Source organism: Pristiophorus japonicus, chromosome 12, assembly GCF_044704955.1.
Source record: "Pristiophorus japonicus isolate sPriJap1 chromosome 12, sPriJap1.hap1, whole genome shotgun sequence".
Taxonomy (NCBI): domain Eukaryota; kingdom Metazoa; phylum Chordata; class Chondrichthyes; family Pristiophoridae; genus Pristiophorus; species Pristiophorus japonicus.
Window position 1 is genome coordinate 157941473 of NC_091988.1, and position 15297 is coordinate 157956769.

The following is a 15297-nucleotide window of genomic DNA, read 5'->3' on the forward strand; positions in this document are numbered from 1 at the left end:
CCCACCCCGCATCCCGTAAGGGCTCTATTCCATTCTCCCAGTTGCTCCGCCTCCGCCAATTGTGCTCTGACAACGCCACCCTCTATACTAGTGCCTCTGACATGTCTTTCTTTTTCTTCAATGAGGATTCCCCGCCACCATGGTTGACATGGCCCTCGACCGTGTCCATTCTATTTCCCGTACCTCTGATCTCACTCCTTCCCCTCCCTCTCAGAACCACGACAGGGTTCCCCTTGTCCTCACCTTTCACCCCACCAGCCTCTACGTTCATCGGATCATCCTCCACCATTACCGCCACCTCCAGCGTGATCCCACCACCAGTCACACCTCCCCTGCCTCTTTCAGGGCCCCAGCACTTCCTTAAGCATCTTTTACATTTTGGACTATTGCCAGTTCTGACGAAGGGTCATCAACCTGAAATGTTAACTCTGTTTCTCAACAAGTGCTGCCTGACGCACTGAGATTTCCAGCATTTTCTGTTTTTATTTCAGATTCCAGCATCCGCAGTATTTTGCTTTTATAGAGGTGTAAATGGGAATGGCAGAATCATTATCAACAGCTGCTGTCCAAAAAAAATGGGGGTAGAGGTTATGATCTGAAATTTATAAACTCAATGTTGAGTCCAGAAGGCTGTAAAATGCCTAATCAAAAGATGAGATGGTGTTCTTCGCACTTCTGTTGAGCTTCATTGGAACAGTGTAGGAGGCCAATGACGGAGAGGTCAGAGTGGGAGTGGGACATACCACAAAAGAAGATTAAGGAGAATGGCAAGCAACCAGAGTCCCACTTGAAGACTGAACGGAGGTGTTCAGCAAAGCGATCGCCCAATATGCATTTGGTCTCCGCAATGTAGAGGAGACCGCATTGTGAGCAGCGAATACAGTATAATAAATTGAAAGATGTACTAGTAAATCGTTGTTTCACCTGGAAGAAGTGTTTGGGGCCCTGGATAGTGGGAAAGGAGGAGTTGAAAGGGCTGGTGTTGCATCTGTGAGAGGGGGAGCAGGTGTTGGGATTGATGGAAGAGTGGACCAATGGAGGGAACAGTCCCTTTGGAACGCTGAAAGGGGAGGGGCTGAGAAGATGAGTTTTGTGTGGTATCGTGCAAGAGCTGACGGAAATAGCAGAGAATGATCCATTGAATATGGAGGCTGGTAGGGTGGACCCTAGCATGGTTCATTACACTCTCTTTTGCCTTGCACCAATTTTAGAATATGTATTTTAAAACGGTTTAAATGGTCAAAGTGTCGCCGTATGCTTTGGTTTAGCATTTTAACCAGAGAGTGAATGTGAAAGAAAGGGAAAAAATTAATCTTGTCTCGGTGTATGAACAAAGACAGTTTGGCAGCTCAAAAAGCAGAGAATGATAAACAGCCAGGTCAAGAGATGGCTCATACCTAGATAAGGGATTAGTTATTAAGACACCACAAACCACAAAGGAAGATAAAGGTTGACTTATACATTACAGTACAATAAACAAAGGTCGTAGACAGACTTGGAGGCCAAAAATATTAGAACATGGGGTAAACACCAATGTTGCCTCTAACCTTTTTTATGCGCGGCACCTTTAAATTTGCAGCAGGTAGTGCGTGCACCATATCTTAGCAGGAACAGCTTGTGAGAGAAAGCAGGAAGGGGGTACTGAAGTTTCATGTTGAGCCATGAACTCATTGAATGGCGGTGCAGGCTAGAAGGGCTGAATGGCCTGCTCCTGCACCTATTTTCTATGTTCCATCCCAATTGCTGCTCGGCTGCACACACGTGCAGCCTAGAGGGAACATTAGTAAAAACCTCAATCGTCGCCCCAGCAAACGTGCACCTTTGCTTACTGTTATGCGTAGCTGCAGTCCAAAATAGCCGAATAGTATAAGAATGAGACCTGTTTCCTCCAAAAGTTAGAGCTCTCTCAGGATAGTCAGAAGTCCATTCTCTGTAACAGTGAGTCACAAAAGATAACAAGTCTGATCAACTTGAATGGGTCTTTGTGGTGCAAACAGGTTGTATTAATTGCTCGCTATTTATTGTGATACTGTAGAGCAGTTATATAAAGACAATACTGTTATTCTCAATGCCCCACAGCGAGGCACCGACCTGCGAGGAACCATCTGCGGCAGGTCGGGCCATAAAAGGAGCATACCACTGCAAGGTACAACGCGAACCGGTCGGGGAGGGCGACGACTGTGAAGAGGGCGACTGGATTGGACATCACCATAATTCAGGTCGCTGATTGGAACGAGGGCAGGTACAGCAGGAGCAGTGAGGTCGAGGCGAAGGAGCGGCGAGAGATTGCAGAGCGATGTGAGTTCGAGACCAAGAAGAGGCGAGGGCCCAGGGGCAGCACGGGCCATCCCACATTGCGATATGTGTGCGCACTAGGTCCGTGCAGCAGAGCTGGTCTCCAGTCGTCTTGGTTAATCCTTGCCACTGGACCAAGACCTAGCTCTGTCAAGCCCAGCCTGTGTGGTGGCTGGTGTGCAATGGCCACCACACGGTAAAAAAATCCACGCACAGGCATCTTCCACCCTTCAATATGCAGTTCGGGACCTGGAATATCAGGTCCTTCATTGAAACACCTGTCAACTCATCCCTTTTTGGTGGAAGCAAGTCATCCTCGATACGAGGGATTGCCTAAGAAGAAGATATTAAAGCTTATTTAAAACTACTCAGGCCTGAATCACGTGGAGATTATTGTTGCTGAACTAACAACTGTTTGTTGTGACCATACCCATCTGCTAACATCTGACATCCCTGTGTGGGCCCAAGTTAAAAGTTTAAAAATAACAAGTGTTAACAGATTGCTTATTCTAAACAGTAGCCAACCCCACCAGTAAAAGAAATAAGAATGACTCGTGCACCAGAGAACTTATCTTCTACAATTCACACATACGTAGAAAAATCATTAGGGTCATGGGACTAGATTTTCTGCTTTTTTTGCATGCATAACGCCCACTTAACATCCATTTTAACGCTGAAATGACATATAACGTCCAAATATCGCCCATTTATCCACAAAATGGAAACTGCCGCCCATTTTTCGGACACTTATCGGCAAGCGTTACTTTCCCCATGTGCGTAACACTGGGAAAAAATAATACCGCCCGCCTACTTTTTGGGGGCGAAATCAATGGCTATAATATCCCCCAGCGTTAGTTTCCGCACGTAATTAACGCTGAGATTCAATAATACCGACCGCCCATTTTATTTTGTTGTAAAGGTCACATTTGCTGAAACTAACGTCCAGGAGATCGCCCAGTGTAACTTTCACCACCTCGCAAACATCTTGCCCACAATATCGCTCGCTGAAACAACCGCTCAGAAAAAGTGGAACTGTTCTGAACGAATCACAGCGGTTGGGCGCCATGTTCTAAATCACATGTCGCATCATTTAAAAGGCTGCTCTGCTTCAACCTCGGGGGTATTCGGATGTACTCTGGAGGTCTTTGGAGGTGATGTGAACATCTGAACAAACATCTTTATTATACTGTGAATGATTGGAATTTGAAAGGTGTCTTCGTGGGGACATTCATTCTTTGTGACAAATTGGTGGAAAACAGATAGCTATTGGAATGGGGCCTGTCCTTTCTCACCCTCTCTTGATAACCAATTACATGCAGCAGACTCGAGATGGCAGAAGGTACGCTCCACAGCATTATGTGCCCAATGTAAGACGTGCCAGACTAATGAGGAGGACCAGACCTTACACACGCCGTAAGTACAGGGAGAAGCAATCTTACCTCAACTTGCCCGACACCACCTGCCTTCGGAGACTGCGCTTCCACAAAGAGGTTATCACTGAGATATGCCAGCTCATAAGGGGAGATCTGCAGCCTGCCAGCACTATCAGTACTGCACTGTCCATCGAGGTCGAAGTCACTGCGGCACTGTCATTCTATGCCTCAGGTTCTTTTCAGGTCTCAGCTGGCGACATTTGTGGTCTGTCTCAGCATGCCACACATTGCTGCTTTAGACAGGTCACTGAAGCCATGTGTGCGCGCAGGATGGACTTTATCAGCTTCCCTATGACCAGGGAGACTCAGACTGAGAGGGCTTTAGGATTCTACCGAGTTGCTCACTTCCCCAAGGTGCAGGGAGCAATAGACTGTACGCACATTGCAATGCAGGCACCTTTTCAGGATGCAGAGGTTTTCAGGAACCGCAAGGGATTCCACTTCCTGAATGTGCAACTCGTTGTCGACTACCAGCAAATTATTATGGCAGCGCTTTGCCTGAAAGAACGTTGGTGGTATTTACAAGGCTGACACACTGCTGGGTGTGCAGGTCATACATCACTGGTGGGCATCACCTTGGTGACAGTTAAAGTTTAAGTTGATTGAAGTTAAGTGTAATTATACCCTTTGATGTTAAGGAATCACCAGCATGTAACAGTGCAGCTATCTGAGCCAATGCGCAACAAGGTTTTGTTAAATAAAAAACATTTAAACTGAACATTTGTCTGAAATCATAAGTATTTCTGTAAAAACCAAACCTTCCCCCCTGCTTCTCCTCCCCACCTCTACCCCTTCCCCTTCCCCTGCTGACTCCAAGTCACCTGGCCAAGGAGCTCCTCAGGCGATGCTTCATTGGGGGGAGTGGGGATGATGGCCGAACCGCTGCTTGGACAGATACGGGAGAGGACAGTCCCGAGGTGGGAACATGCTCCGAGCCAGAAGCAAGATGTTGCTCCTGGCTCTCATCTGTCATTGGCAATGGGGGTGAGCCACCTTGAGATGCAGTGCTGCACTCCGGGACCACTGGGAGCCCTCTGCCACCAGTGTTCCTGGCTACCAGCTCCAGGGCCTCCTCTATCCCTTCCATGTTATATATTATTTGTTGGACAAAAACTCAGTGCCAACTATGTTCTTGGTGCTTAGTAGGCTTTTTGCTGCTGGTGAATCTCCCTCGTGCCTCCCACAATAGCCAAAGAAGCACATACCACAGCCACACATGCTTTCAGTCCCTCTCAGCTCTTTCTCTCTCTGTCTCCTCTTCTGCGCATGTCATGATGGCCCTTGACCTCCTGAATCGCGGGAATCAAGTGTTGCCATGCCATTGCTAAGGACGGAGACAATTTACGGCAGAAGACAATTTACCGCCCATTTCATATCATTCGCAGTAACGCCCAATTTAAAAAATGGAGACTAGGGGCTTTGAAAATGGGCGACAAGCCGGCGATCTGAAAACCCATTTTTACCGCGCATGCCGGAAATACCGCCCATTTTTGGGCGATCTGTACAAAAGCACATAGACCTTCTTGATTGAGCAAACAGAAAATATAGAACAGCTAGGGGAGGTAGTTAAAACATTAAACAAAGAGAAGTGTTTAACAAAGGAAAATTGGGAAGCTGTGGTTGTGCTCTGGCAAGCACAGGAAATTATAAAACTAAAGAACCAATTAACAGAGTAATTGCAGCCAGAGCCTGAAAATTCAATTAGACCAAAACCCAGAGTGATTGCATCAAAAGTTTAAAAACTCAATTAGATCATAAAACCAAAGAAAGTACGACCTTAGGCACATCAGTAGATTATTTTGAAGCTGAAGATGCAAGAAAATTAACATGTAAAGCCCAGCAACAAGAGCAAGAGGGTTTAAATAAGATATTGGAACTAAAGATAGAGGAGTTAACCAGTGCCTTATGTGGGGTCCTCAAACAATAACGGGAACCAGCGTAGCCGCCTTCTTCTTAGGCAGTCCCCCGGAGTCGAGGATGACTTGTTTCCACACTAAAATGAATTCTAAGGTGACTGATGAGACCAATGTGGGATCTACAGTCTCTGTCGCAGGTGGGGCAGATGGTGGTTGGAGGGACAAGTGGGTGGGGTGCTTGATTTGCTTCTTCTGCTCTTTGTATTTGGCTTCTGCGGCTCCCGGTGAAGAGACTCGAAGTGTTCAGCGCCTTCTCGGATGCTTCTCCTCCACTTTAGTGGTCTTGGGCCAGGGATTCCCAAGAGTCAGTGGAGATGTTACATTTTTTCAACGTGGCTTTGAGGGTGTCCGTGAAGCATTTTCTCTGCCCTCCTAGGGCTCGCCTGCCGTGACGTAACTCGGAGTAGAGTGCTTGTTTCGAGAGTCTAAAATCGGGCATGCAGACTATGTGGCCCGTCCATCGGAGCTGATTGAGCGTGGTCAATGTCTCGACGCTGGGGATGTTGGCCTGAGAGAGACGCTGACATCGGTGTGCATATCCTGCCAATGGATTTTCAGGATTTTGCAGAGTGGTACTTCTCCAGTGCTTTGAGGTGCCTACTTTACATAGTCCATGTCTCTGAAGCATATAGGAGGGCGGGTATCACTACTGTTCTGTAGACCATGAGCTTGGTGCCGGATTTGAGATCCTGGTCTTTTCCTCAGGCGGCCAAAGGCTGCACTGGCACACTGAAGGTGGTGTTGGACTCCGTCATCAATATCTGTCCTTGCTGATAGTAGGCTCCCAAGGTATGGGAAGTGGTCCACATTGTCCAAGATCTCGTCATTGATCTTGATAATCAGGGAGTAATACTGTGTGGCAGGGGCAAGTTGGTTGAGAACCTTTGTCTTACTGATGTTTAATGTAATGCCCAGACTCTCATACACTTCAGTGAAGGTGTCACCAATGGTTTGGAGTTCAGACTCCAAGGCCCCAAGTTTCCACATGATTTGCTCCTGATTTTTAGGAGCAACTGGTGTAGAACGGAGTATCTTAGAAATCGGAATTCTCGTCATTTAGTTTGCTCCATTTCTAGTCAGTTTGAACAGTTTCACTTTGGAACAGAATTTTTTTTTCAAAAGGGGGCGTGTCCGGCCACTTACGCCGGTTTTCAAAGTTTCGTCAGTGAAAACTTACTCCAAACTAACTTAGAATGGAGTAAGTGAAGATTTTTGTACGCTCGAAAAAACCTTGTCTACACTTTAGAAAATCAGGCGTAGGTTACAAATCAGGCGTAGGGAATGGGGGGAGGGGGGTTTAAAGGGAAGTTTACAAACATTAAACACTTCAGTTTTACAAATAAAGAGCCATCATCAATAATAAATGATAAATACATCAATAAATCAATCAAAAAAAATAAATAAGAAATAATTTTTTTTTTTAAATCAATAAATAAAACATTTTCTACATACCGACTGCAGCACCGGGAGCCCTCCAACAGCGTACTGGGATGCCCCCCCCCCCCCCCCCAGTGTGTCTCTGTCAGTATCTCTATCTCTCTGTCTGTCTGTGTGTGTCTCTCATTCTCTGTCTGTCAGTGTCTGTGTTTCTGACAGCGAGGGGAGGGGGAGGAGGAGGGTAGAGGGAGAGAGGGGGGAGCAGAGGGAGGGAAGGGGGAGAAAGGGAGGGATGGGGGAGAAGGGGGAGGGGGAGAAGGGGGGGAGAAGGAGGAGGGGGGAGAAGGGGGAGGGGGAGAAGGAGATAAAGGGGAGAAGGGAGATGGGGGAAAGGAGATGGGGGGGAAAGGAGATGGGGGGTAAAGGAGATGGGGGGGAAAGGAGATGGGGGGATGGAGATGGGGGGGAAAGGAGATGGGGGGAAAGGAGATGGGGGGGAAAGGAGATGGGGGGGCGGGGAAAGGAGATGGGGGGAAGGAGATTGGGGGGGAAGGAGATGGGGGGAAGGAGAAGGGGGAAGGAGAAGGGGGGGAAAGAAGGAGAAGGGGGAGGGAGGCTGAACGGGACGGGCCCGAGACTTCGGGCAGGGCCCGTCCCCAGCACCAGATTTACAGGTAGGTGGCGTTGGGTCGGGTCGGGGGGGTGGTGGGAGGGAGGTCGGTTCGGTTCGGGTTGGGGGGAGGGAGGGAGAGGGAGGTCAGGTCGGGGGAGGGAGGTCAGGTCGGATCCAGTCCGGGGGCGGGGGGGGGGTGGGGGGAAGCGGGAGTCTGGTCGGGTCCGGTCCGGGGGCGGGGGGGCGGGGGGAAGCGGGAGTCGGGTCGGGTCGGGTCCGGTCTGGAGGCGGGGGGGCGGGAGTCGGGTCGGGTCGGGTCCGGTCTGGAGGCGGGGGGCGGGAAGCGGGAGTCGAGTCGGGTTGGGAGGAAGCAGGAGTTGGCCGTGGGAGGAGCCTTATTCACGCAGCCCCAGTGAGGCCATTCGGCCAGGGCTAGGGGCTGCGTGCTTCTGGTCCCTCCCAAACAGTTTCGGGTGCCTGGAGCTACTGCACTTGCGCGCCCACTGTAGCACACATGTGCAGAGGTTCCGGCACTGTTTTCAGCGCAGGGACCTGGCTCCGCCCCCTACAGCTCCTGCTGTGCTGCGCCGAGGGCCAGAGGACCTGCAGGAAGGTGGAGAATCTGGAGGTTTTTTTTAGGCGCATTTTGTGGCGCGAAAAACAGGCGTTCAGGTCGGGACTGCGCCGTTCTAGGCGCGGCTCGAAACTTGGGCCCTAGGTGTGCACAAACTCAAGTGTCATCTGCATCTTATAATTCAATGACAGAGGTTGGAACTGTCATGTATGTAACCTTCATGTAATTGTAACCTTCATAACAACACTGCATACTGTATAAACCTAAGAAATGCGCACCTTGACCACAGGGGGTCAACTTGTGGGAGACACTCCTCACCTGGTCATCCAGGTATATAAAGGGAAGTCCCACGGAGGGTCATCACTTCTTGGTCCTGTGAATAAAGGTAGAATGCATTGACACGCAACTACGGACGTACACCAAAGAGATCATTCCAGTGCTAGGCATTGCAATGTCGGTGGTCACACATAATGGATCAGAGAACCGGCTGCCACTCTGGATTGTCCCAGGAAATGGTCCCGCGCTTTTGGGGAGGAGCGGGCTAGCCGAGATGAACTGGAAATGGGGGGATGTGCACGCCATTTCATCTGTGGAGCGAAGTTCCTACAGGTCCTACAGAAATTTGAGTCACTATTTCAACCTGGTGTCGGGACTTTCAAAGGTACCAAAGTAGTGATACGCATCACCCCGGACGCCAGACCAGTGCACCACAAAGCCAGAGCTGTGCTATATGTGATGGGGGAGAAAATTGAGAGTGAGTTGGACAGGTTGCTAAGAGAGGGCATAATTTCACCCATTGAATTCAGCAACTGGGCAAGCCCCATCGTTCCCGTCCTAAAAACGGATGGCTCGGACAGGATCTGTGGCGACTACAAAGCCACTATCAACTGAGTGTCACTTCAGGACCAATACCCGCTTCCGAGAGCGGAGGATCTCTTTGCCACGCTGGCAGGCGGCAAGCTGTTCACCAAGTTGGACCTCACTTCAGCCTACATGACCCAGGAACTGGCCGAAGAATCCAAGCTACTGACCACCATACAACAGGTGTCCATTTGGCATTCAGTCAGCGGCCGCTATCTTTCAAAGGAACATGGAAAGCCTGCTCAAATCCATTCCCGGAACAATCGTATTTCAGGACGACATCCTTATCACGGGTCAGACACCGAGGAACACCTCCACAACCTGGAGGAAATGCTACGCCAACTGGACCGGGTAGGCCTGCGACTAAAGAAGTCCAAGTGTGTGTTTTTGGCCCCAGAGGTCGAGTTTTTGGGCAGGAGGGTTGCCGCAGACGGGATCCGGCCCACCGAATCCAAAACGGAGGCGATTTGTCGTGCGCCCAGGCCCGGCAACACATCGGAGTTGCGTTCATTTCTGGGACTCTTGAACTATTTCGGGAACTTTCTGCCGAACTTAAGCACATTGTTGGAGCCGCTACACGTGCTCCTGCATAAGGATTGTGATTGGTTTTGGTGGGACTGTCAGGAACGGGCTTTTAATCGAGTGTGGAACCTGCTTTGTTCTAATAAGCTGTTAACTCTGTACAACCCCTGTAAGAAATTGGTTTTGACATGTGATGCATCATCCTATGGGGTTGGGTGCGTGTTGCAGCAGAGTAATGATGAGGGCCAACTCCAACCTGTGGCTTATGCCTCCAGGTCGCTCTCCCAAGCAGAACGGGGATATGGGATGGTTGAAAAGGAAGCACTCGCATGTGTCTACGGGGTGAAAAAGATGCATCAGTACCTTTTTGGCAGAAGGTTCGAGTTAGAAACGGACCACAAGCCATTAGCATCCCTGTTGTCAGACAGCAAAGCTGTCAATGCCAATGCATCAGCTCGCATACAGCTCTCACGCTAGCTGCGTATGACTACACCATACGGCACCGGCCAGGCACCGAAAATTGCGCTGACACGCTTAGCAGGCTTCCACTGGTCACCACTGAGGGGACAGCGGAGCAAAACGCTGAGATGGTCATGGCTGTTGAAGCCTTTGACAGTGCAGGCTCCCCCATCACAGCCGCCAGATCAAAATCTGGACCAACAGAGATCCCCTTCTATCCTTGATTAAGAAATGTGTCCTGACTGGGGATTGGGCGCCCGCACACGGAGCATGCCCAGAGGAGGTCAGACCGTTTCACAGACGGATGGATGAGCTCTCCATCCAAGCCAACTGCCTCCTATGGGGCAGCTGGGTAGTCATGCCCCAGAAGGGAAGGGAAGCATTCATCAGGGAACTCCACAGCGAGCACCCTGGCATCGTGCTAATGAAGGCCATTGCCCGGTCACATGTATGGTGGCCGGGAATTGACTCAGACCTGGAACACTGTGTTCACAGGTGCACGACGTGTGCCCAGCTGAGCAATGCCCCCAGGGAGGCCCCACTCAGCCTGTGGCCCTGGCCCACCAAGCCATGATCACGTATTCACGTAGACTACGCGGGCCTGTTCATGGGAAAAATGTTCCTCATTGTTGTTGATGCATACTCGAAATGGAACGAGTGCATCATTTTGAATTCGTGCACGACATCCACCACTGTGGAGAGTCTACGTGCAGTCTTTGCGACCCACGGCTTGCCAGACATCCTGATTAGTGACAACGGCCCGTGTTTCACTAGCTATGAATTCCGGGAGTTCATGTCGGGTAATGGCATCAAACATGTCAGGACGGCACCGTTCAAGCCGGCTTCCAATGGCCAGGCAGAATGTGCGGTCCAAATCATAAAACAGGGCATGCTCCGGATTCAAGGACTCTCCCTTCAATGCCACCTATCGCGCCTCCTGCTGGCCTATAGGTCCCGACCGCATTCGCTCACGGGAGTCCCGCCCGTGGAACTACTCATGAAACGTACACTTAAAACTCGGCTGTCCCTCATTCATCCTGTCTTGTCAGATATTGTTGAGGGCAAGCGCCAGTCCCAAAATGAGTGCCATGACCGTAACTCAAAGGGGAGATGTATAGAAATCGATGACCCTCTTTTTGTTCTTCATCACGCTTTGGGGCCCAAGTGGCTTGAGAGTACTGTAGCAAAGAGGGGAATAGGGTCATAGTGGTCAGACTTAACAATGGACAGATATGCCGCAAGCATCTGGACCAAGTAAAAAAAAGGTTCAGCATGGACACTGAGGAACCTGAGGAAGATCATGAGATGTTGCCCACACCACCGCCAGTGAACAAGCAATAAGAACATTCAGCAGGATGCACAGTCTCTGCGGCCAGCCTGGACAAGCCGGAATCACCACAGATGACAGAGGCGCATGCCAAGGCTCAACAACCAGAGCCCCAACTGCGGCGCTCCACGAGAGAGCGTCAACCGCCTGAAAGACTTAATCTGTGACCCCATAAGACGTTGGGCTGGAGGTGATGTCATGTATGTAACCTTCATGTAACTGTAACCTTCATAATAACACTGCATACTGTATACACCTAAGAATTTTATTTATTTTTTTTTAAATTCGTAGCCAATCGTTCCAATTCTTTGTCAAATCACAAACGCCAGAGGTCACCTTGCACACGCCAAGGATCACTCTGCGCCAATGCTCTTAGCCAAAAGGCCTAGAGCCACTGCACCGTTCCTGGAAGTACTGCAATACCAGGTTCGTGCCATGGAGGTGGATGGGTCAGGTCCCCCACACACCTCCGAGGAGGTGGATGGGTCAAGCCACCCCACCCACCTCCTCTGAAATGCACACCTTGACCATAGGGGGTGAACTTGTGGGAGACACTCCTCACCTGGTCATCCAGGTATATAAAGGGAGGTCCCACGCAGTGTCATCACTTCTTGGTCTGGATGAATAAAGATTTAGGTCACAGAGTGACCTTGTCTGCAGAATGTGCCTCGTGTGAAGTTATAGTAGTGTGTAAGGACAAATTAGTTCTTTCTGAAATCTGCTTTGGCACAGACATGCCTGAAATCCATTTCAAGTTGTATATTTATTTTCCAATAAAACTGCAGGAACAATCTTGGATCTGGACTGGAGGCGTCGGAGGTTGAACAATTTCCCGCTTGTCCTGTAGATTAACTCCACTCCAGTGGGGAGCTTGTTAAAGGTGAGATGATGAATTGTAGTGAGGACGATTGAGAAGAAGAGTTAACCAGTGCCTTATGTGGGTCCCTCAAACAATAACGGAAACCAGCGTAGCACTAGAGACATGACAGACCCAGATACACACACTACCAAAAGAATGTACAGGAGCTGGAGGATGGATTAAAGCAAAAGAAAGGCATGCTGCATGCCATAACCACTAACCTCATTTACCCAAAAGATAGCATTAATTCTTCATGGGAAGAGGGAAACACTGGAGAATTGGCAGAGGCTGTTAGCAAGTATGAACATAAGAACATATGTACAAGAAACATAAGAACATAAGAATTAGGAACAGGAGTAGGCCATCTAGCCCCTCGAGCCTGCTCCGCCATTCAAAAAGATCCTGGCTGATCTGGCCGTGGACTCAGCTCCACTTACCCGCCCGCTCCCCATAGCCCTTAATTCCCTTATTGGTTAAAAATCTATCTATCTGTGATTTGAATACATTCAATGAGCTAGCCTCAACTGCTTCCTTGGGCAGAGAATTCCACAGATTCACAACCCTCTGGGAGAAGAAATTCCTTCTCAACTCGGTTTTAAATTGTCTCACCCATATTTTGAGGCTGTGCCCCCTAGTTTTAGATTCCCTGACCAGTGGAAACAACCTCTCTGCCTCTATCTTGTCTATCCCTTTCATTATTTTAAATGTTTCTATAAGATCACCCATCATCCTTCTGAACTCCAATGAGTAAAGACCCAGTCTACTCAATCTATCATCATAAGGTAACCCCCTCATCTCCGGAATCAGCCTAGTGAATCGTCTCTGTACCCCCTCCAAGGCTAGTATGTCCTTCCTTAAGTAAGGTGACCAAAACTGCACGCAGTACTCCAGGTGCGGCCTCACCAATACCCTGTACAGTTGCAGCAGGACCTCCCTGCTTTTGTACTCCATCCCTCTTGCAATGAAGGCCAACATTCCATTCGCCTTCCCGATTACCTGCTGCACCTGCAAACTAACTTTTTGGGATTCATGCACAAGGACCCCCAGGTTCCTCTGCACCGCAGCATGTTGTAAATTCTCCCCATTCAACTAATATTCCCTTTTACTGTTTTTTTTCCAAGGTGGATGACCTCACATTTTCCGACATTGTATTCCATCTGCCAAACCTTAGCCCATTCACTTAACCTATCCAAATCTCTTTGCAGCCTCTCTGTGTCCTCTACACAATCCGCTTTCCCACTAATCTTTGTGTCATCTGCAAATTCTGTTACACTACACTCTGTCCCCTCTTCCAGGTCATCTATGTATATTGTAAACAGTTGTGGTCCCAGCACCGATCCCTGTGGCACACCACTAACCACTGATTTCCAACCCGAAAAGGACCCATTTATCCCGACTCTCTGCTTTCTGTTCGCCAGCCAATTCTCTATCCATGCTAATACATTTCCTCTGACTCCGCGTACTTTTATCTTCTGCAGTAACCTTTTGTGTGGCACCTTATCGAATGCCTTTTGGAAATCTAAATACACCACATCGATCAGTTCACCTCTTTCCATGCTCATTATATCCTCAAAGAATTCCAGTAAATTAATTAAACATGATTTCCCCTTCATGAATCCATGTTGCGTCTGCTTGATTGCACTATTCCTATCTAGATGTCCTGCTATTTCTTCCTTAATGATAGCTTCAAGCATTTTCCCCACCACAGATGTTAAACTAACCGGCCTATAGTTACCTGCCTTTTGTCTGCCCCCTTTTTTAAACAGAGGCGTTACATTAGCTGCTTTCCAATCCGCTGGTACCTCCCCAGAGTCCAGAGAATTTTGGTAGATTATAACGAATGCATCTGCTATAACTTCTGCCATCTCTTTTAATACCCTGGGATGCATTTCATCAGGACCAGGGGACTTGTCTACCTTGAGTCCCATTAGCCTGTCCAGCACTATCCCCCTAGTGATAGTGATTGTCTCAAGGTACTCCCTTCCCACATTCCCGTGACCAGCAATTTTTGCCATGGTTTTTGTGTCTTCCACTGTGAAGACCGAAGCAAAATAATTGTTTAAGGTCTCAGCCATTTCCACATTTCCCATTATTAAATCCCCCTTCTCATCTTCTATGGGACCAACATTTACTTTAGTCACTCTCTTCCGTTTTATATATCGGTAAAAGCTTTTACTATCTGTTTTTATGTTTTGCGCAAGTTTACTTTCGTAATTTATCTTTCCTTTCTTTATTGCTTTCTTAGTCATTCTTTGCTGTCGTTTAAAATTTTCCCAATCTTCTGGTTTCCCACTAACCTTGGCCACCTTATACACATCGGTTTTTAATTTGATACTCTCCTTTATTTCCTTGGTTATCCACAGCTGGTTATCCCTTCTCTTACCACCCTTCTTTTTCACTGGAATATATTTTTGTTGCGCACTATGAAAGAGCTCCTTAAAAGTCCTCCACTGTTCCTCAATTGTGCCACCGTTTAGTCTGTGTTCCCAGTCTACTTTAGCTAACTCTGCCCTCATCCCACTGTAGTCCCCTTTGTTTAAGCATAGTATGCTCGTTTGAGACACTACTTCCTCACCCTCAATCTGTATTACAAATTCAACCATACTGTGATCACTCATTCTGAGAGGATCTTTTACTAGGAGATCGTTTATTATTCCTGTCTCATTACACAGGACCAGATCTAAGATAGCTTGCTCCCTTGTAGGTTCTGTAACATACTGTTCGAAGAAATAATCCCGTCTGCATTCTATGAATTCCTCCTCAAGGCTATCCCGTGCGATTTGATTTCACCAATCGATATGTAGGTTAAAATCCCCCATGATTACTGCCATTCCTTTTTCACATGCCTCTATTATTCCCTTGATTATTGTCTGCCCCACTGTGAAGTTACTATTTGTGGGCCTATAAACTACGCTCACCAGTGACTTTTCCCCCTTACTATCTCTAATCTCCACCCACAATGATTCAACATTTTGTTCATTCGAGCCAATATCATCTCTCAGAACTGCCCTGATATCATCCTTTATTAACGGAGCTACCCCACCTCCTTTCCCTTCTTGTC